Genomic DNA, 24,221 nt, shown 5'->3' with positions numbered 1-24,221 from the left:
TGCTTCGTTTCTGGGTCATAACCATAACACCATGACTCATCACCAGTAATTACCTTTTCCAGAAAATCGGGATCATTTTCGAGATGTTCTTTCAGAAGGCGGCAAGTTTCAACTCGATGTGCCTTTTGATGGTCAGTCAGAAGTCGAGGAACAAATTTGGCAGCAACCCTTTTCAGTCCTAAATCTCCTGTTAAAACTCGCTGAACCGAGCTCCAAGTTAACCCACTACTCTCTGATAGTTCCTCAATTGTCTGTCGACGGTCGGTGAGCACAAGTTCACAAATTTTCTCGACATTTTCGTCCGTTCGAGAGGTTGATGGACGTCCAGAACGAGGTTTGTCTTCAATCGACATGTCGCCATTTTTAAATCGAGCGAACCACTCGTAGACCTGAGTTTTCCCCATAGCATCATCTTTGTAAGCTATATTCAACATTAAAATAGTTTCTGCAGCATTTTTACCAAGAAAAAAAACAAAATTTCACAGCTGCACGTTGTTCACTTAAACTTGCCATGACAAAAAACGAAACAAGAACAAATCAGGGTTAGCGAAAACAGTCACTTCGAACGAACAGAATGCACTAGGACAACAGAACTGGGGTCACTGAGCTCGCAATGGGTTGCGCGACACACGCCTAGCGGCAGGAATGTGTACTACATGTTGCCGGCTGCCAGCAATACAATTCCGGTTTTTTTTGGGTACCCCCTCGTATTCCATGTAAGTTACAGGGATTGCATAAGTAGTTAACCTATAATTTAAAATATCATAAATAGTCAGTCAAGTAAACAAAATGAGTTAAAACTTATAGATTTAAACTTCATTACTGCTTGTAAAGAATTAAGTATTACAATACATATCCCATGACTTCTATATCGCCAATGCCATTATTTGACATAATTCATGAATCTTATCACGTATCATGTACCTACTTGGAACAACTAAGGAACACCTGGACAGTATCATTTTATTAGCCAACATTGCACATAGTTTTCAGTTTCTCCATTAGATAACACAACTTGTCTGACTAGTTTGCAACACTTGTTATTGTAATCGTTTAGAAATAAAATAACCAAAGGCAATACAGCAGAATTTTGAGATTCTGTAAAATAGTAAGCATGGTCAAGAGTGGATTTAGTAGTTGTGAAATCAATTGTTACATTGACAATAATGGATGTTTTCCTCTTCAACTAATGATGAAATTGAATTCATGTACAGTAGAGTCCCGGTAATCCGAGGTGAATGGGACCTGATGTACTTCGAATTGTGAAGAACTCGAATTATACGGAACACTTTGAGAAAAATTGGGTTATAATTAGAACTGAAGGCAAACAAAAGAAATATGCTTTTATTACAAATACCAGCATTATGAAATTACTTGCAGAGGTCCAAAGATGCAATGTTTACTTAAAAAAACTGTCTAGAGTTTTTTGTTTCACCACACTGCAGCGTTTGCGGGCAGCCATGTCTCTCCACCGCCGAAGCAATAACGTGTCTGCCGCTGTCGCCTCTGCTTGCTGCTCTACGTAGCGCAGGGCCGCATCCAGTGCCGCGTAGCCGGCGCTGTGAGTCATTGCCGGGTCTGTCTCCTGCACACTTTCTTCTTCCTCACTCCCGTCAGCTGTCATGTCTGTGACCATCTCAACTATGGTGTCGTCTGTTGTCTCTAACTGTTCGTCCCTACTCATCCACTCTCCAATATCAGTTTGTTTTGTCCCATTGCAACCAGGAAGTCTGTTTATTAAATTTATTAACGGTAGATCGTATTCTTCATCATCAATATCAATTTTACACAATCTGATTTTCTTCCATGATTTCTGGATTGTTTCTGGTTTAATTTCGCTTCAGCGATCCAATACATCACATCCTTGATTGTGACTTTTTTCAGGAAATCTTTTATGGTTGCCTCTCCTTCAATTGTTTGAAACATTGATTACAACAAACGGCGTCTGTACTTTTTTTTCAAAGTTTCAAGTACGCCTTGGTCCATAGGCTGAATGAGGCTGGTCACGTTCGGTGGCAAAAACATCGTGCGTATGCCATCGCATTGCAGTTCCCCTTCATCTGGGTGTGATCCTGCGTTATCAAGTGTTAAGATGGCTTTAGAGGGTAGGTTGCTTTACTTCAAAAACTTTTTGGTTTCAGGAACAAATTCACTAAAAAACCAGTTTTAAAAAATTTGTTTGTCCATCCATGCGTTTTTTTGGTTTGTATAAGTTGCTGGAATCGTTGAAATAGACATGTTTTTAAACGCACGAGGCTTAGAAGACTTGCCAATGACTGTTAGTTTTAATTTATGGCTTCCCAACGCGATTGAAGCGGCTAGCACAGTCAGTCTCTCTTTGCTTTTTTTGTGACCCGGAGCAGCTTTTTCCTCCCGTGAAGCTAGAGTTTTTGATGGCAAAGTTTTTAAATTCAAACCAGTTTCATCACAGTTGTAAATCTGATCAGGTGTTAAATTTTCACTTTTAATAAGATTTTTTAACTTTTCACAGAACTGAACAACTGCCTCGGAATCCGCCTAAAGTTTCTCCCCACAAATGTCTAACTGCCTCACACCATAACGTTTTTTCCAACGGTCAAGCCATCCTACACTTGCCGTAAAATCTTCCTCACCTTCATTGATTTCATTTCGAAAGTACAATGCCTTTTCCTGTAAAATAGGTCCGGAAATAGGACAACCTTTGTTTCTTTGTTGACAAACCATAAAAATAGGGTCTCGCTAGTTTTTTCATACTCTGCTTTATTCATAGACTTCCGCTCATTAGTACACTTTTCCGAGCACTTTTCTGATGCAAACTTTTCAATTTTATCGCGATTCCTTCGCCAGTCACCAACTGTCACTTCACCAACTCCGTACTCGGCTGCTAATTTTTTTAACGTTTCACCTTTATCAAGTCTTTTAAGAGCTTCTAGTTTTGTTTTTATCGGTACAAACTTTCTTTTACTTTTTGAATTCATAGTTCACTGTACAATGAACACATAAACACTTCAGAAAATACTTTTTTACTAAAACTTAATATTTTGACAACAAGTACTGTACGTTGTAAATAACAGACGGGTAAGCGCACTGCGATCGTAATCTAGAACAACCGTACCGCAGTCGAACGTGATGAGCAACGGACTAATTTATTTTTAGACAATACAGGGGCGCGATGTTCCATGGCCTTGACAATAGGGTGAGGGTGGGGCGTTGCAAATGAAGTGGCACTGATGAGTCAGGCTGCCGGCTTCTCCAAGTAGCCTAGCACTCAGTTTACAGGCATGCGCTCGAGTGTGTTGTACAAATATGTCAATATCACATTTTGTTTTTTTACATGTGTTGGCTCGGATTTAACGGAACCTCGGACTATCGAGACTCGAACTATCGGGACTCTACTGTATTCTGTTACTAAACAATAACTACTAGAGAGAAACAAGAACAGTTTCAGGGACATTTTTGGGCCCAAGTTAGACAATCAAGCTAGGCCTATGCCAATGATTACTCAGTGGATGTACAGGGTGGCGCAGAGAAACGGGAAAATTTTGAAATAATCATAATAAACCAATGAATTGTACAAACAACTTTTTAATGCTTAAAATGTGTTAGGCAAGAGTGGAAATTACATGAGAAATGTTGGAAATAACAATAAAGTTAAAGTCACTTTTTAAAAATGACATCAGTTAAGTGCTGTCCATTGCGCCTTAACACATTCGTTCAATCGATTTTGAAAACTTATTGTGCGACGCAATGTGTTCTCTGGGATGTTGGCGACATCTTCTTCAATCTGATTCTTGAGGTCAAGAAGATTTCTTGGCCTAGTCTGGTACACAACGCTCTTTAGATGTCCCCATAGAAAGAAGTCGCATACTGAGAGGTCTGGAGACCGTGGAGGCCAAGTGACGTTAGCGTTCCTTGAAATTATGTGCTCCCCAAACAAACGCCTCAGTGCTGCCATTGACAGATTGGCAGTGTGTGAGGTGGCTCCATCCTGTTGAAACCAGGTTTGCTGAATGTCAATATTTGGAAAAGCATGAAGCTGTGGAGCAAAAAATGTCTCCAGCATATGAATGTAACGTTCAGATGTGACAGTTACAGTGGAACCATTACCATCCTCAAAGAAGTAATTATCCCTCGACAAGACACTGCACACCATACAGTAACTTTAAGGGTATGTAACGGACGTTGATGATGTTCATCGGGATTTCTGCGAGCCCAGTAAAGCTTGTTCTGCTTATTGACATGCCCATTTAAATGAAAGTGGGCCTCATCAGACATCCAAAGATCTTCAAGGAAATTTGTGTCCTCATTGATTTTAGTCAGTAGCTGTTCACAAAATTGTAAGCGTAATTCACCGTCATTTGGTTTTAGAGCTTGAACAATCTGAAGCTTGTAAGGATGAAACTGCAGGCCGTGCAATATTCTTTGGACACTCCGACGCTCAAGTCTCAATGATGAGGCGATTTTTCGTACAGAACGACGCGGACCCCTTTCCACTGTGACTCGCACTGCATCAACATTTTCTGGCGTTCGAACAGTCACTGTACCTCCATGAGGTTTTTTCTTTAAGGCCGAACCAGTCTCTTTAAAATTCCGAGCCCATGATGATATGGCATGTGAAGAAGGAACTCGACCGCAGAGAGGAATGTCATAATGGCGTCGGAACATTCGTTGTGCAGCTGTTACACTGTCGCCATTTTTCTAATACGCTCTCATGGCAACGGCAAGCTCTGCACCACTCCACTGCTCCATCTCAACTAAATGACCATTACTACTTGGCATCATGACTTCCGTCCCCCACTCCTACGATACTTACAGGTGTACCAACAACTTCAAAATTTCCCGTTTCTCTGCGCCACCCTGTATATATATGTAGGTATATAGTAAAAGAAATTTTGTATCTATTGATCAATACTTTTTGAAAGTTAAATTTGAATACTGTATATAAAGAGATGTATTTGTTTTAAACTGTATTAAAAATATATTTTATTTAAATGTGGATTCACTATATGTATGCACTAAGAAAAATGATAGCTAGTTCAATAGGTTAAGAATAAACATTAAAACTTTTATTTATATAAGTTTATAACAAAGCTATGTGTATCTATAAGATAATAAATATTAAGGTAAGTTTTTGTTCTTTTTTTCTCAAGACTAATACATCTGCTTTGGATTGCATAAGTTTAAGATGAGGGTTGGGTAGTTTAAAATATGGTCATAGTAGATTATGACTGAAGTACAGGACATGTTAAGTACGGTTTCATTTTGTTATGGTCATAGTAGATTAGGACTGAATTACAGGACATGTTAAGTACGGTTTTGTTATTTTTAACAAGAAAATATTAATTATGATTGGTGTAATGCATAAATACCACCATCTATTTTAAAGGGATGTTGTTGGTGAGGATGGGTCCTCATAAATGTCCTTAAACATTTCACCACTATTAAATAAACAACTAAAAGAATTAAACTCAGAGATAACCATTAAAACAATATGAAAAACTAGATAATTGTAACAACACAAAAGAAAGGAAGTAGCAGTTTAGACCCTAACTAATTATCTAATGAAGTTATAGTGCTTGGCTCAATTTTAGGCCATAAGCTAGGACTAGTAACTATTATTGGTAGTTATCACTAATAAAGTAAAATGTTGGTCTGGAGAAATATCTGCTAGATAATAGGGAACAAACCATATAGTTAGGTTCTGATTGTAGATAGGAATGCAATGGCTACTTCTAGAAAACAGGTTACCACATGTAAGTAGGTTAGTAATGTTTTTTAATTATTACATAACCTTCCAAATGATGACCCAACGGCACAGACGTTCAACAATACCGCATGTGAATTGATAAAGACATTGATAAACGTTGACAGACGTTCAGTTGATAAAGTCGTTGTTCAACTTTCCGCTATTATTATGCGAAAACCGTTTAAGTTATAAAGACATAACTTTCACCAGTCAAATCCTCATTTTCATAAATACCAATTCATTTTATACAGTTTATATTCGTAATATTACTCGTTGCCAACTGATACTGATCCAAATGCTGTACGGCATACAGCTGACGGACTATACAGCTGATGATGGGCTGCACGGCCTTGACGTTCTTTGTTGCTACTGTTGCTAGGTTATTATGTAGGCTAGTTGTTTATAATTGATTCATATGTTGTGAAATGGGCGATCCTCATCGATCAAATTATATACGTAAACTATTGGATGATGAAAATATTAATTCTGATACATATCGGCAAATAAAGTGCATTATTATATTTCTTTGTCAGATTTATTGTCAGGTAGTCTGGATGATTATGAACCAGTTGAATGTGAGTTGGGTTGTAAAAATTGATACTGAAAGTGAAAACAATTCATCATTATTTGATATTCCTCTTGCCCAAATATGGCAACACCACTATGGATGCGTACTGCCAAAAAGTAGTACATACTTTTCATTTTCATCAAAAAACTGTTTTGTGTTGTAAATAAGTGTACATGTTTTAATATTTCTGTTCACTACAACACTGTGTATAATTTGTTCATTTATAGTATCTTATGATCTCGGAATGTGAAAGTTACATGGAGTGAAATTTAGAGAACAAAAAATTTACAATACACATTTTTGCAATTTATGTAAAAATAAAAAACAATACTTTAGTAAGTGTAGGGTTAACTAATGAGTCGGAAGGTTAACTATACATTTTTAGATACAAATTTTATTTGTGTTTTTCATAATATAAAGTACTAGGTGTACACTCATTTATCCAGTAATGGGTGAGTGAATGCATTTCAACTCTAAAAATGAAATTAGCTTATCATTATTATTATAATAATTTGAAATTATATAAAAACTTATGTGAATTGATACAAATTTAGCTACAAATTAGATTGAATTATTTCTTAATATTTAAGTAAATGACAAATTAAAACCACCTGATGTTATAAACTCGTCTGTTTCCAGACTTTCTTGTCAAGTATTTTACACAATACAAATGTATGTACTGCTCTTAAAACCTTATATGTGCAAAAAATGTCATATTCAAGGTTAAGGGTGTAGCTAGTACTGAATAACATGAGAAACAAAGGGTGAAAAAGTAACATATCAATGGATTAAATTCCATCCCAAAAACATGTTTTCTGTGGGATTTGTAGTTACTGAAATAGAAATGCAAACAAAGAAAAATTGTTTGAAAAAGAATAGTAGTTCCAGTTTCCAAACTATTATGTTATTGAATTATAATTAATATCAGGCTGACACTGATGATGACAAATGAAAAACATTTCTTCATATAGCATCTAGTAAGAGATCGAAATTGTAAGTGTCTGATCATGAATAATAAACTTGCCAAACCTAGAAAAGTTTAAATTTCGGGGGCAGATAATGAAATTTAATCAGCATCAGATTTCTAACCTTTGAAGTTGACAATGGAGATAGGTAAATTTAAACTCAAAATGACATTGAATTTGTATTGTTTTGTTTGAAGGCAAAAATATTATTTTGTAATTTTTCTTCATTGAATATTAATAAATTATTTTTAAAATTACTTTAATTATTTAAAGTTTCCTTTAAAATGTTCATGAACTGAAAAAATATGTAATGGAGAGTTTGGAATGCCACAAAAACTTATAAATTATAATCTTTAAAATAAACAAAAAAACTTTGAATTGAAAGTGAATGATGATAAATCTTGCTAACAGATGCCTATATACCTGCAATAGAATAATATTTGGAATGAGATGCATTCTAATGCTGATATACTTTTTCAGTACCCATATGACAGACTACAAATTCCTTGTACATGAAACGTGGAATAAACTTATTAGCAAGTAGAAAAACAATAAGTAATTGTTATCTTAATATAGGGAAGTTTTTTTGTTGGGTGGAGAGATTTTAAGAAGCAGAAATTGTTAGGGGACGTTTCAGAAACCAATGAATGCAAGATAGGTAAACTAGAATATAATAGATGGAGGTTGGTAGAGGGTATGTGGTTTCTAGGGATGATCGAAGTTAATGTATGTAGACAGAAATAAGCGTGAATGGTAGCTGATAACCGCTGGAAATAAGTGTAGATAACCAAAGGAACAACAATTAAGAATTATATACAATTAGTCACGAAACACATCAAACCTGGAACAAAACCATCATTACTGATTTATGGAAATCATGTTTCATTCTCACCAATAAAGGATATGTTCATTTCGGTCAACCATACATAAGTTTTGACCAATAATGAGAAGAAGTAAATAGGAACAGAGTGAACTACTTCAATTGGGAGGCAGAAAACAAGAACTGATCATTATAATGACATGTCATTTTCACAGTAAGCCAAAAAAGTATGTTCTTTCTAGTAATTTAGTTTTTTTAGGTCCTTGTAAAATTGTGAATACAATTTTGTATAGTCAATTTTTATTTATATTTGATCAACTGCATTATAATAAGCGCTACCACCTTTTTTGAATCATCAATATTTCTGACTATCTAAACTACCAAAACCAAAATGTCGAACCGAATTACATAATAGGTATTTCAAATTAAAGTATAGTTCAGCTGACTTTATGTCTAAAAAAAAGTAATAATTTAACTATGCATAAAAACTATCAAGACTATGTGTGTATTTATTAAATGTAATAAAGAAAGCAGTGTAAAATTTAATTACATGTTTCTATTTCAAAGGATAAAGTTGTCTGACAGCTTATGACACAAATAACACATGTTCATCAGTATTGTATTTGTGGCCATTACTTAACACGTTTGCTGCGGGCGGTAACTCTAGTTACCACTGCTACGCTGCAACTATAGTTACCATAGAGCCTTGTTCTGAAATAAGGAAAGTGTGCGGCCAGCACTCGAGCTATCACAACGCTGTATTTCTCGCTCCTCGGGAAGTATTTTTCCCACATTTTTACGCACTTCGTTTTCACATTAGACCTTTTCATTATTTTAAATTATTTTGTAGTAGTAAATGATTGTGCAACATAATGGATCTTCCCCCCGGGACCAAGTGGTGTACAAAAACCAAGTTCCAGGCATATTTTTAAATAATAATAGACTTTAGGGTGCGTTAATTAGGATGTACCTGTACATTTCTATCAATATTGTATTTTAGTAAACATATTTCTTCTTTTTTCTTACATTTTTATAAACTTATGTACTACAACATTTTTTGTAAACTACAATTATTTCAAGTAAACATTTAAATATATTTTGTTATAATTACTCACCACATATTTATAAATAGTAACTGAACTTGAGTGAGTTAGCGGAGATGTATATAAACTTTTACATTCACGTTGGTTTACACATTTACGTATAGATATTTTTTATGTTCGTCTAAATGAATAAAATACAGTTTACTTAGTTACAATGTAATTAATTGGAATATACAGAATACAGAAATCTTTATTTGCTATCATCAAGATAGAAACAGGCGTCATGTAGGCTACATTATTTATAGACAAGAGTCTATTTACTTGCCAACTGCCATGGTCACTCTCTCCAAGTTAAAAATTCATTGACACTGTAGAAGGGTCTATCTGCTAGCCAAGATTTTAATTTCCTCCTAAAAACTTCCAGCTCCAAGACCTTCAAGGATGTGGGTAAGGCATTGTAAAATTTTGCACCTGCGTAAGAAGGTTTTGATTCAAAGAGCTTCAAGCGATGGGCCGGCAGGTTGAAGTCAGTCTGGTGCAGTGAGTGTGAACATCCTGATGTCACTTATTTGTTCCTAGGAGACAAGCTAGTGTTGTAGACTGGAAGATATATATATTTACAATGGTTAATAACTTCAGATGTTTAAAGACTGGCCGGCAACTATCTTGCATTTTCATTCCTTTTATGGTTCGGATGGCTCTCTTCTGTAAAATTAGAACTCGTTGTAAGTTATGTGCAGAGGTTCCACCCCATACCGAAACTCCATAGTATATGAGGCTCTCAAAAAGGGCATGGTAGGCTGTTAAAGCTGCCTCCTCTGTACTGACAGATAATGTTCTTTTAATGGCGAAGACAGCTGTGGACAGCCTTTGACAGAGAACATCTATGTGCTCATTCCACTTAAGATCTCCATCCAAGTGTAATCCGAGATGTTTAATTGAAGAGACAGCATCGATGTCAGGAAGGTTTGAGACTTCATCCGGTACTTTGGGATTATACCAACCACACCAGTATGAAGAACACAAAACTATAAATGTATAGAAACAAACATGATAGAACGAAAAAACAACTCTGTAATTACAAAATTACAAACTTATAAGCATTTCCAGGTATTGTGATCGGTATTGTTGTCGCTGTTATCTTATCTTTCTCGAGAATCCCGATTACGGCAGGCCGCGAGTAATCAAATCATCACATGATTTGCACGGTACATAATTGCCTTTCCATTACAATTCAATTTATATTTCTGATCAGCCCCTCTAGAATTTGATATTTTACTGATAGGTAATATCTCGAGGGATGTTTTTCTTTCGTTGACATCAGCGCGGGGCAGCACCGCCGAAGCCCGCGCTGATGGCCGGAGGCACTCGCATTTTGGGTGGCGGAATGTGATCAAGAATAAAAACGAGTTTGAGTGTTTTTTCAATAAAGAGTTTAGTTTTAGTTTGGTAATTAATGTTTGTTTTTGTTGAATTTTTGTGTTTGGATAAATGTAGAGGTAAAACACGGAAGTACAATAAAGCGACGCGACTCTGCAATCACGTTATCTACTAGACCGCTCGACTTTGACCTCTGTCTGAGGATGGGGAGGGGTTTGCGATAAGATAATTCCTGTTTTATATTGACGAAATATTGTTTTACGCTAATCTAGTAATCAGTAGAAGCAAAATGTCAAATAACGATTCATGTCTGGGTGTCTGGGTGTGGACGGTATAATCCCAAAGTACCCTTCATCCCTCTTGGTGCCAAAGGTAACCTGCTTGGTCTTTGAAGCATTGAACAAAAGATCATGCCTTGTACAGTAGTCCACCGCCAAATTCAGGCCAACGGACTTCTGAGAAGTGAGTAGGACGGTGTCGTCCGCGTACATGATGGCCCTACAATGAGGCTCCGTTACTGCAGGTAGGTCATTGGTGGACAGCAAAAACAAAAGTGGGCCCAAGACCGAGCCCTGAGGAACCCCCCTCACCATGGGCTGAAAGTCTGATCTGGATGTGGATCTGCTGCCTTTGATGGATTGAGCTATTTCAACCACTTGGTTTCTGTTAGAAAGATAAGATCGAAACCAACACAGTGCCGTATCTCGGATACCAAGATGGTGTAATTTTATCACAATCATGTCATGGCTTAAACAATCAAAGGCTTTGCTCATGTCAACAAAAATGCCCACGACACTATCTCCATTTTCTATGCCATCCACAATAAATTCAAACAAATCCACCAAGGCTGTGAGAGTGGACCTACCCTTTACAAAAGATTCCCATAAAAAAATAGTGGATATTCCCATTGCCATAAAAGAGTGTTCCCTAGTGTGAGCATTAGGCTAACAAGAGTTACCAGCTGGCGAGGAAGACTGTCCTCAGGAGCTAGTGGTAACCACAGTTACCGCATTCCCAAAATAGTAGAGAGTGATAATTTTTATGACTGAGTAATTTTCATATATTTCTATCATATTTTATCCAAAAGTAAGTAAAATTATATTTTAAAAATTTCAGCATATACGGAACTCTATAGGGATTTTTAGCAGCGAACGTGTTAAATACAATACAAATGTATTACAGTACTTTGTTTGAATTAGTTTAGACAATAGACAATAGACAATATTATTTATTTCCTTTAAGACATTTTACAATGTAATTGGATACGTCAAATACAAGAAGACAAACAGCATTTTTGAGATCATTAGGTTACTTATAATAAGATCTTACAATTTATAGAACTTATAGGCTATAGTATAAAAATAGTAATCAGTTGCCTAGCTAATTTCAGAAAAATTGTAGTCCTTGTACTCTGCCACAGTATAAAAGGCTTGGTCTTTAATCCAGTCTGATACAAAACATTTAAACTTGTTAAAAGGCAGATTTCTAATAGGCAATGGTAGTTTGTTATACAATATGAGCTGTTGATAAACATGACTATTTAAAGTTTTTGAGAGTCTTACATATGGAGTTATAAGGTTGTTTCTATTTCTAGTTAAATGGTCATGATTAAAGTTTTGAGCAGCAAAGGAGTCTATATTCTGTTTAACATGAAGCAAAGTACTTAAGATATATAAGGATGGAGCTGTGATAATTTTTAATTTCTTAAAACTAGCCTTACATGATTGTCTCAAGGTTAGGCAGTCCAGAACTCTAATGGCCTTTTTTTGCCATATGAAAACTTTAGAGGCATGACAAGCGTTGCCCCACAGGCGAATTCCATAGTTCATTTGTGAATGGAAAAGACCATAGTATACAATTAACAACGTTTGTTGGCCTATAGATAATTTAAGTTTTCTTAGAAGAAAGACAATGCGGGAACAATAATGTTAGCCTATTCAATACATTAAGAAAAGCGGTACTTTAGTATTATCTGGAGGACACTATTTTAGGACAAATTTTCCTCATACAAATATAAATTACAGTATTAAAAAGAACAGACTTTATTTATCATATTTTGAAATTTACAAGTCATTACGATGAACGGTTATGATATTTTGCCTCCAAAAAGGAACCGATGTCGGCGAGACTTGAGTTGAATGCATCCCACCAAAATCGCCGCTACTCACAATCGCCTCGATCGCCACATCTACTCTGCCATTTAAAACTTTAAATCCATCTCTTTAGTTCTGAGGTAAATCCAAAGGGGAAATAAATTTATGATAAAATTATAAAATAATTAAAAAAACAAATGAAACGCATGACAATCAATGAAAACAAAAAACTTGATTCGTGCATCTAGGCCTACTTAAAGGGTTGGTGGTCTAGGTCTATTTAGGGGTGATTTATTGACAGGAAGTGTGACTCATCAGGTAGTTTTTGATTCATTAAGAAACAAGGAAAGTACTAGTAACATATAATGAATGTTATTTTGGTCCACAATAAGGAAAACTCATTCAAAAATAGTGGCCACCTGATAATACTTAAGTACAAAAAAAGCTGGCAATAATTCAAATTGTAAGTAGCTATAATTACAAATTTTTGTATTTGATATGTAAGACATTTTTAATCCATAATTTAGTTTTCTTATTATTTTCAACGGCATCCACCAATATACAATAATTTCACAACATTTTCATGCAACTTAAATATAACATCAACAAAATAAATAACAACTAATTAAATTACAGAAAGTAGTGATTATGCAGTGGAATAATAAATAAGTATTAAGATTTGTGAAATAATGTTACAATAGTGAAAAATCACAAACATCATCAACTGATATTAAGGGGAAAAAAAAACTCTATCACTCATTACTGTTGCAGTCTCTTTTTAAGGTGTGCGATGCTGTCATAAAACATATCACCATCGGAAGGAATGCTGTTTCCACGCCTATGAAGTCGAGCAATAGGACCGTGGTAGCTGTAATTGTTTGAGTGGTGGCAGGTTGAAAACATATTCCTGTATGTTTTAAGGAGATAAGCCTGATAATACTTAAGTACAAAAAAAGCTGGCAATAATTCAAATTGTAAGTAGCTATAATTACAAATTTTTGTATTTGATATGTAAGACATTTTTAATCCATAATTTAGTTTTCTGATTTGATTGTTGTGGTGGTCGTTTACTATACAGCAGTAATAGTCTATATACGCCATATTATTTTCTAACTGGCCATTTCATATAAAGGAAAAAGTTTTGGCTGTTTTGATAAGACTAAAAATACATTTTTAACTGGAGTTATGATTGTGGCTGGAAATGCTTTAGCCTTGAACAGATATACCACTTCATAGCCAGTCTTTAACATACATGCTAACAATTGTGTGAGCCTTAACAAAGTTACAGTAAAGAAAACAACAAGTTAATAAGTAATTGTAAAATATTTTTACACTCTTATGTTATCTTATTAATAAAGCAATCAATAATATTTTCAGTCAGTTTACAGAAAGTGGATAAACCAACATCTGAATATCAAGGTCATTGACATATTATCAAAAGGCATATTATTATCAGTAATTAATAATCTCAATCAATTATAATTTTGTTATTAACTTCTTTATAATATTGTTATATTGTATTAGAAGCCTAGGCCTAGTTACAGTTCAAAAACCAGGTTTTCATTCTTTGCCTTGAGCCTAGATCTAGAACTTACATCTAATAAGTTAAGGCCTACTGACTCTGCTAAATCTAAGTGTTAACTATTACATAAGTATTTATGACCTGTTTGCAAGCAGAAATTCAATAAAATATTAAATTTTGAATCGAATTTCACATCTGAACTATGTTATACATTGATGTAAGAAAGTAAATAATCACAAGACAGGTCAGGAGACTCCTTTGCCTCGGGCCAACTTGACATTTCAGCAAGTTCAACTGAAACATGACCTGCTTAAGAGTATTAACAACTGCTAATAGTCATTAACTTAAATTACTAACACAAAGTTATAATTTTTTAATTGGTCAGTATATGATATCTAAATTTTCCCTGAAAACTACTTACAAATTTAATAGTCCATCGATTTTTCCTTCATGGAGTTTTTCAAGCACTTCACCAATGCACAAAAAACAAATATTTGTTCATTCCAAACTACACTTAGCCTTGAACACGTCTTGTGTTGTTCGAAAAACTTAATTTAAAACTCCAAACACCTGTTAAATACTGAATCAAGAAGACTAAACAAGTGTGAGAATTTATCGGAATCCATTTTCGTTCCATTCACCACCACCTTCGCCACGCCTGGTATGACGTCACCACCATAAAACCTGTGTTGCCAGCGTAGATTGGTTGCCTGTTGAAAGATTATCTTTCTCTTTGGAAGATCTAAATCCAACTTTTCAATACTACGTGATAAAAACTAAAAAAAAAAAACCTCTATGACGTTATCTTGTCCAATATTGTAATAGTCAACCTACTTCATAAGCATCGAACATACATTAATCACGATAAGAAACTTGTATAATTGCGTTCCATACGTACAAGCAGATTTATCATATTTTTTTATACAGTTGATCAGAAGAAACTATCGATGATTAAGAGCCACATGGGTGAGAGGCCCACTGCAACATACTAGGATTGGAAGTGATATAGTTGTTTCGTACAACTGAAACGGATCTTAAAACAGTTTCTACCTGTTTCTGACAGTTGTTGTAAAGTAAAATTTTATTTTATTTTTTTATTAGGAGAGATCCGATTATATTTTTAAGAAAATATTTTAGTGCAGATATGAACGATGTAAAGGGATCTGCTGTATGGGAAGTATACAATTTGTTATGATATTATTTATAAACTTCTACACATTGTCTTAAGAACTTTGCACTCTTATAGTCAATATTACGGCATTTTAAAATTAGTATAATATTCATAAATAGTGTTGCCACTTGGAGATAGTTTCAAACTCTCAATATTTGTGTTGATATGAAACTGTATTATGACACAATTACCTCTTTTTAGGCAGGTATTGCATCAAAATCTGCCTATTGTAATTTTGTCCTATTTGTAGCACTTACTGAAAATTGCTACATTACTTCACCTAAAATGGCCCCCATTTATAGCAAAACCAGTTCTAATTTCAACGTACTGTATATAATATAATACGGAATGTGTAAGCGATAACAGTTTCACAAAAAGCTCAAACAAGTTGAAACCTGGTACAAAAATTAATCTTACAAATATCTGCTTAAAACATTATTTCGTTTCAACATGACGCCCGTTAACATTTTTCTGAAAAATCACAACTCCGAGATTTATGGTTTTAGTGTAAAATGTATTTGCATTCCAGTGTTTTAAAAATAAATCACACAAATATTTCAGTTGTTAAAAAATATATCTACTTCTTCTAGTGATGAAGTAGGCGAGCCAGGATAAGTATTAATATACATATAAGTTTCTTGTACATACTCACTCGTAAGGAAATTACATCTGTGTACTGGCCATATCCAGCAGCTTTTCCTACAGCAACATGTCTAAATGTTCTCACTTTATCAGTTAAACTATAAGAAACCGCAATATAACTTTTACTAGTGTTTATATTTTTTTCTGCCCTTACATATGTATTGAAAGAACCTGATTACTTGCTAACTGAATAGTTGAAACATCAGGCTCCCTGTTACTGTGATCTTTCCAGAAAGAACTCTTTCACGTTGACTCACCTTAACTTTGGGTGTATAATATCTTAAAGAGATTTGAATTCGTCCTTTAACCGTACTTTGTGACTATCTTAGTTCTTGTTTAATCAGAAACTCTCTCAATAAAAGAGTCCGTTCTTTATTCTATCCTGTTTCATCTTCTCCCGCACTAAAATCTCTTGTTATCCATAAAAAGTCACTATACATGCAAAACAAACCTGCTTTCGACCCGAGTGTTTACTATCGTTTCTGCTCAATTCGTTGGGAGTGACCGACAAAGAGCTTGTTTAAACAATGTCAGACACAATATGCACGATACGGGTTCATTCTAACTCCAAAGCGTTCTGGAGCTATGTAAAAGTAATCAATAGATCCGAAATTTTCCCCTCTACAATGGTTTTCAACGATGTGCCTTCGTCAAATGATGCAACCATTGTCAACATGTGTGCTGATAATTTCTTATACTTTCGGCAATGATGATTAAATAACGTGCACCATCGTTAACATCGTAAATACATACGTTATTTTCTTCATGCGTACTTCAACCAAACTGCAACTTTGAACACTCACAACTCAAAAACTTGTGATCCGGTTTTTGTGCAATGCCAAATTTTTATACAAGGTAAGTAAAAAATTTAATTTAATTGAGTATGTATTTTTAGAATTATTATTCTAGAAAAACATTTATTAAATTACCATAACAAATTTTAACCTTGACCGGGTGGTCTAAAATTCGGCATTGGTCTCCTTATTGAGCTCTTTTAGTCATTATATTGGACGTGTAATTTTGTCAACTACCATTTAAAACGTTTAATTTTCTACTCAGATTAAATAGAGCAGGTTAAGGTTTTGTTAATTTAGCTTAACCGGCACTTTCATTTAACGTACAAACTATCAGACTGCATATGGCGGTGTTGCATTATGGTGCAAAGAAAGGCAACAAACTAACTCAAACTCAAACTCAAAAATCTTTATTTTTACATTTTTTCAACCATACAATAGTGTCAACCAAAAATAAACGAAGTAATCCAGTACAACAGTAATTACATATGATTATCACATTGCACATTTCTATGGGTTACAATAAGAAAAGAGCTATCTACAACTAGCTCGTTCCCATACCTATTTACATTCAATTCGTCATCAGGACAAGAAATCCCCGATGCTGTAACAACACCGCTGTAATAGAATTTTCTTTACCCCCGTTTCCGAAAGAATTGAAATTATTCTCTGACTTGAGCTCCCCCGGTAGTGCATTGTAAAGCCTGATCCCATTTTTAAGGTGGTGTTCATAAAAAGCAGTTTTATGTCTAGGAACAGAGATTTTTCCCGATTCCCGGAGATCGTAGATGTGTGGAAGAGTGTCAGACTTGAACAAAGGTAAGTTTCTATGGACATACTTGACAACATGTAGAATGTAAATGGATGGAAAAGTTAATATGTTGTTGTCAGTAAAAAGAGGTTTGCAAGAAGAACGCCATGATTTCCCAAATACTATTCTAATTGCTTTTCTTTTGAAGCTTGAATAATACTTTGGTCCTTGTGCACTCAAAGCCCCAAATTTCAATGGCATATGATAAAGAAGGATACACAATGCCATAATAAGCAGCTAGTAAGACATCGGTACCAGCGAAAGCAGACAGGCGCCTCAACACAAAGATTCCCGAGCTAATCCTTTTACAGACCGCATCAACTTGCTGAGCAAAATTAAGACCTCTGTCAACGATGATCCCAAGAAACTTAATGTTAAGACATGGTTCGATTGTATCATCACCAATTTGAAACATTCTGTATCATCACCGACAGAACTCGCAATCTTAAAGTCAACGACTTTAGTTTTTTCCACTGTTTAAGAGTAAGCGGTTCTCCTGAAACCACTGCATTAAAGCACCTGTCTCCTCATAAATAGCAACCTCAAGTTCATTGTGATGCCGAGCTGAAATTGAAAAGGTAGTGTCGTCTGCAAAAAGGCAGACTTTTCCTCTAGTGACCTGTTTGGGTAGCTCATTCACAAAGAGAAGGAAGAGAATGGGACCAAGCACTGACCCCTGGGGAACTCCCCTAGAGACCAATGCCCGTGATGACCGAACCGATGTTAGACAGCTACTGCTATCCACATAAGGTATTTGAACCAATTGACCTCTTCCACCAAGATAGCTAGAAATCCACGAATGAGCGACACCTCTTAGTCCAAGACAAGACAGCCTACGTAACAGGATGTCATGATCAATCATGTCAAATGCTTTTGACAAGTCGAAAAAGATCCCAGTACTTTTCAAGCCAGAATCCAGGGACTGAACCACAGAAGAAACCAAACAATGCATGGCATCAGATGTCGATCTATTCTTCATAAACCCAAACTGATTCAAAGAAAACATCTGGTTTGAATTCATGAATGACAGGAGTCTTGTTAGGAATATGCGCTCAAACACCTTAGACAATGTGGAAGTGAGCGAGATGGGCCTATAGTTGTTACAGTCGTCCTTCTGTCCCCCTTTTATGAAACTGGTCTTATAATTTGCATTTTTTAGTGATGAAGGGAACTGACCCAGGTTGAATGACAGGTTTATAAGATACGTAAGAGGTTTTGACTATTGCATCAGCGACATGCTTCAATAGCTTTGGAGAGATTTCATCAGGTCCAGCAGAACTTTTAGGCTTTAGAGATCTAATTTCCCTCATCACCTCTTCTTCTGAGGTAGGAAAAATGAAGAGTGTTTTACTGATCATTTCCGGCTGTACAACTCCGTGCGACGACCCAATACTACTGCCTGTAGACATTGGTTGACCCGATACTGGAATAAAAAAATGAACTAAACACTTCAGCCACCAGATTGGGTTCCACCATCCTGGATCCTTTCTCGTCAGACAGATGGATGAAATAAGTTCGCTCACTGTTGGATGATTTAAGGTCGTTGATGATTTCCCACGTTGTCTTTGTTTTGTTGGTAGACTTCTGGATCCTATTTAACACAGCATCAGACTTGTGCTTACGAATCTCCTTTTTGTACATCCTTCTCAGTTGCCGGTATTCAGATCGGAGAGGGTGAGCTGCTTCTAGATGATTCGAGTCAGAATAGAGATGAATGCAGCTGATCCTTCATAGATAACAGTTGTGGAGTAAGTTTAGGTTTCAAAGTTGAGTTTCTACCTTTCATAGACTTCCTGAGTAAAGGGAAAGAAATATCAAAATAATATTTCAACTTATTCATGAAGACATCAAACAATGTATCAAGACCACCCAATTCAAAAACTTCACTCCAAAGCTCCCTTTGAGATGAAAGTGGAAACTACGAATATTTTGCGGTGTGAATTGACGTGATAACCTGTACAAAGGGCCAGAGTTCAAGTCAGCGACAGAGAGGTTAAAAGTAGCTAACTGACCATGATGATCAGATAATGCGGTTAACACAACCTCACTGTTTACCAGCCGATCATCTATCTTAGTAAAAATGTTATCAATCACAGTCTTAGAGTTTTTTTACCTCTCTAGTGTAGGATGTGATTGTATGACGTAGATCAAACGAGGCCATTGTGTGGAGAAATCTTTTACACCATGATGACGCAGATGACAAGCCTATATTAAAGTCGCCTACAACAACTAGGTGTTTTTCCTGATAAAAAACACTGTCTAAACAATCACTTTATACTGCTCAGGAACTGTTCGCAATTATAGGTAGGAATCCTATAAACAGCTAAGACAAACATAGATTTGCCGCATGCCAGTCTCACCCTGGCACCAGCCATTTGGCAGAAGTCTTCAACGCAAAATCTAGACACATCAACAGCCTCCGACTCAATGTGGCATCCAGTCAATATGCAGACTCCACCTTTTAGCCGGGGCCTCACGACAGTATGATGACACAACCTTGAAGTCAGGTAAACTAAAACAATTAAGCTGCTCGCTAGTCAAGTTATGTTCAGTCAAACATACTACGTCATGACTTTCACATTGAAGATGGATCTGAAGTAGATCGGCATTAGATTTAAGGCCACAAATGTTTTGGTGGAAAACAACAATTGGCCTCTCCCGGCCATCCCTGGCATGACCATTCGAAGCAAGGGAAGCGCCCGTTAGGTATTCAGCTCTCGGCCCAGCTCCTCTTCCATAAAAAAATTATTTTGTACTGATGAATGGGTCCAGACTCCACTTCTCACCACCGGATAGCAGCTCGATCTAGATTTTGATCAATTTGGCTTAAGATCATTACTGCTCGACGACCCGCTATAGAAGGGTTTTGAGGCACCAGACACCCGCAACTTTCCATCTCGTTTTAAGTTGGAATTATACCATGTTCTAGTCATGAATCGTTTGTCCATACTGTTTGAGGACGAATTTAAATGGTTTCCTTTTATGAACAACAGGTTTGGTAGATAAAAGAGCTCCGCGACTTACCGCCCCCCGAGGCCCGAGCGCACCCAAAACGAGGTCCACGATTAAGCGTTTCCCTGCCATATTAAAGTGTAGCCCGCGCCCCGCGTAACAGCGCCTCGGAACACCTTCAAGAGATATAAAAGTTGCATGTCTATGTGAGTCCACTAAAGTTTTAAGCTTTTCTATTTGTTTCGGAAATGAGGGGATTCACACTTGTATTATTATATCGTTTAGGTATGCCCAATATTACTGCATTTGTATGACTAAGATTATTCATAAGATATTCGAAAGAGTCTAACAGGTTATCACAGCAGTCGGGGATGTTATTAGTTCCAGCCATTACTACAGCATAGTCATTATTCGTCAAGGTTATAAACGACATGGGTGCTGCCATCAATTACATCTTCAAGTTTCCCCCCTGGCTTTATCATAGGCCGTTACTACGTACTCATCATTAGTGGCAGCGTTTAGACTGTGACCAACGGTGCGTCCATAAGAGTCACTTAAAATGAGCACCTTATGACTAGATTTTACATGCTTATCAAGTTCACTGGTAGACATACACTGTAGGATTGTCGTGAAGAGTCTTTTTTAGGATTAACAGCATTAACAGATTTCCTGGATGGCAACACCTTCGTCAAATCCTTGGGGACCATAGTACCGTTTTTTGATTTTAGGACAAAACGAATTATTCCGAATAGTCTTAGAAAAATAAGAGTTACTTTTTGACTCATCGAATTCATGCTATTTGTGTTATGGCACAGTGTTTTCCTCGCATTGGAGTGCAGAATAAGAGTTATAAAGTGTCACTCCTCCAGCTAACTCCTGTCAAATTTTGAAGCTTGGAGCTCTTTTTTGGACTTCTTTTAGACTTTTTATAGGTTTCTGAATTTCCCACCGACCACACTCAGAGCGAAATAGAGTGAGTTTTAGGAATCAAACTCTCACTTTTGTTCGATTCTGTTGCTTGACTACAATGTGTAGAAGGAAAGGGTGTCTGAGTGTGCTCAGGGGAAGAGGCAGTGGTTGTTTCTATATCTGTAGATGGCTTGGAACTACTTGTTACAATAATAGGCTTTGATACAAAGCATTGACAGTACCATTCATAGAAACGCATTGCAACTTTAGGTATTACGTAAAAATTAAGGATAAACTTAAGATTTACAATGAGGTTGATCCCACATTCAAAGTCATTACGCTGTTGAGCACAAGGCATTTCAACGAACTTGGACTCACAGACACCCAGTTTGACAGACAAAGTTCTTTGCATGCACCTGGTTTAGACATTTAGATGAATCAAAATGAAATGACAAACTTATTGACGTTATCAACCAGCAGTAGACTCCAGTGTGAAAGCACTGTCGTTCGGTCAAAACCTTTGGTACTAATCACTAATACAAGCAAAAATATATGTTCTTGCATTAACTGACAACTGTGCAAGGAGAGACTCAGTGTCTTCCATGCAGGATAGTTTCAAAAGATGTGTTACTGAGGGGTCAATTATTAAAATATCATCTTCTATTCAAAAGACTTTTGTCACAAGCATCGATAAAATATTTTAAGTTACCATCATCCAGCCAACGCCTTTTGTCCCAGTCATTCGATTTACTTCTGAGATTGTTCAAACTGTTAACCAAACCATCTCTACAACTAGTCAGTTCATCAGTTTTTGTTTTGAGAAGCGCTCACCTGCGAATCGAGGTCATCAATTCGCTCAGTCAGTGACAAATTTTCAGCTTCCAAATTTTTTGATTTCAGCTGGGAAAGTTTCAACTTGTCGTTCAAGCTGTGTACAGCACCCTGCAATACTTCAATCTCAGCTTGAGAGATATCAAGGGTCTTGAAAGAATCATTTAAATCATTTATTCTAGACTCTTTTTCGGAGTCCAGTTTGGCCTTCAAGAAAGCTACTTCACAATTTAGTTCATTGTTAATAGACTTTAGTGAGTTACGATTATCAGCTATTTCATCATAAGCCTTAATTAATGCACCTAGTGCAGACAATATCTTAGAGAGGTTAACATCGGCAAAATTTACAGATATACAGTTTTTAGTTCAGACAATAATGACAGAACTACCATTTCCATTTCGTCATCGAGATTTTTTGTATTATTTACAATTAAGTCCACACTTGGCATTTTCATCAGGACATCCATAATATTCCCTGAAAATTATCAATATGACACAGTGGTAATATATTAAAAGAACCTATCTTAATATGGATAGTTAATTAACAATGGACAACTAATTATAATACAAAATATAGCAGTCCAATAACGAGTATGGTCGATCCAGGTACAGGAAACGAAGAGCCGTGAGTTTTAAGAAGGCAATGTACTCGCAGGGCTATAGCGTAGTTGCGTCACCAAAACTGAAGGCGCAAACAGCAAACCTGACGGTGGGCAGTACTGGAACTGGTGGCCACGACCAGACGCTGACACAGGTTAGTCGCGGGGACATTACAAGGCCGGCCGGGTTATGTTGGTTTCTGCTGGCTGTCGGACGCACAGAGCTGCGCGACGAAGCGTGCGCTGTACGAGCTCTCCTCCCGTTTGTGTTCAATGGGGTGATCGTGACAGGCGGAGAGAAAGAGTGGGGGGCAGAGCCGAGCAGTACCGATAAATCCCCGAACATTCCTGACAAACCGCTGTACATGCGGCTGATAGCGACCTCAGTTCGGAACGGTTCTGATTTCTATTATCTTACGAATTAATGAGTCGTTTTATATCCGAATTAATGAGTCGTTTTATATCCGAACATATCTGCAAAACATAGAAATTATATCGAATTAATTATATTAATATTGAACTTTCTTTATAACTCCAAAGATACTTTACAAAATGTGAGATGGTGCACAACGAATAAAATGTCATAATCTAGAATAGATAATAGAAAAATTATTTATTTTCTTGAAAATATGTACAATAGTAAAAATTATATAAACATCATTTATACCTTAAGCACAAACACAAACATGCTCCTTAGTTGTAGACACAATTGACATGAGAATAAAAATAAAACAATGTTACTTTTTATTAAAGAAATATGAACATGTCTTTTTTTATTTTAATACAGCTAGGGTACATCAATAAACAAAATTCAAGAAAACAAAATAGGACCTCAAAAAGGCAAGGAACTCTTCATAACCAGGCGCAAGCTTTGTGTTTGTCTGTCTGTCAGCTGCTGTAGATAAAATATAAAATCAAATAAACACGAAATTGAACTAAGAGCTTGCGTCGACAACAAATATGATTTCAGCTTAACACATTCAAGTTTGAAATTTGCCCCGAATGTTTTTACCACTGTGGGTGTTACAAGCCCCAACACCCCTCTATTTGGACTAAATTTAAGATAATTTTGTTAGTAATTTTTGTAGATTCAAAATTTGTCTATAGATTATTAATATCATTCCATAATTTACTAAAATCAACTATTCCACAAACATGATATACATTTTCTCTGTAAAGTATTTTCGCTCCCTGAAATTTGCTGAAATTGGCTATAGCCATTTAAGCCTATATGTCCATCCAGCTATATGCCTAAACTACAAAATAAAACCAGCTAAATGAAAATGTGGTTCCTGTTATTGTAACTCTAGTGGTTACTACTCTGTGGTTATTTAAAACTCTGGTATTTATACGTTTTTAATCTGAAAGCAATTTCATCTTTAACAGTACCCATTAC

The 24,221-nt window shown here is 36.1% G+C and overlaps 1 protein-coding gene across 1 annotated transcript in view; it reads right to left on the bottom strand.

Moving 5' to 3' along the window:
- LOC124352916 (serine/threonine-protein kinase 10-like) overlaps positions 1-14,787 on the bottom strand; it is an 88,481-nt gene extending 73,694 nt beyond the window's left edge. The window contains 1 exon segment of the mRNA XM_046802644.1: positions 14,538-14,787. The gene's annotated coding sequence lies outside the window, so the exon portion shown is untranslated.
- Between the last annotated feature and the right edge of the window lie 9,434 nt (positions 14,788-24,221).

Source organism: Homalodisca vitripennis, chromosome 1 (genome assembly GCF_021130785.1).
Source record: "Homalodisca vitripennis isolate AUS2020 chromosome 1, UT_GWSS_2.1, whole genome shotgun sequence".
In the NCBI taxonomy this organism is placed as follows: Eukaryota; Metazoa; Arthropoda; class Insecta; order Hemiptera; family Cicadellidae; genus Homalodisca; species Homalodisca vitripennis.
Note: the sequence above shows the minus strand (reverse complement) of the source record. Positions and strands in the feature narration are given on the sequence as shown.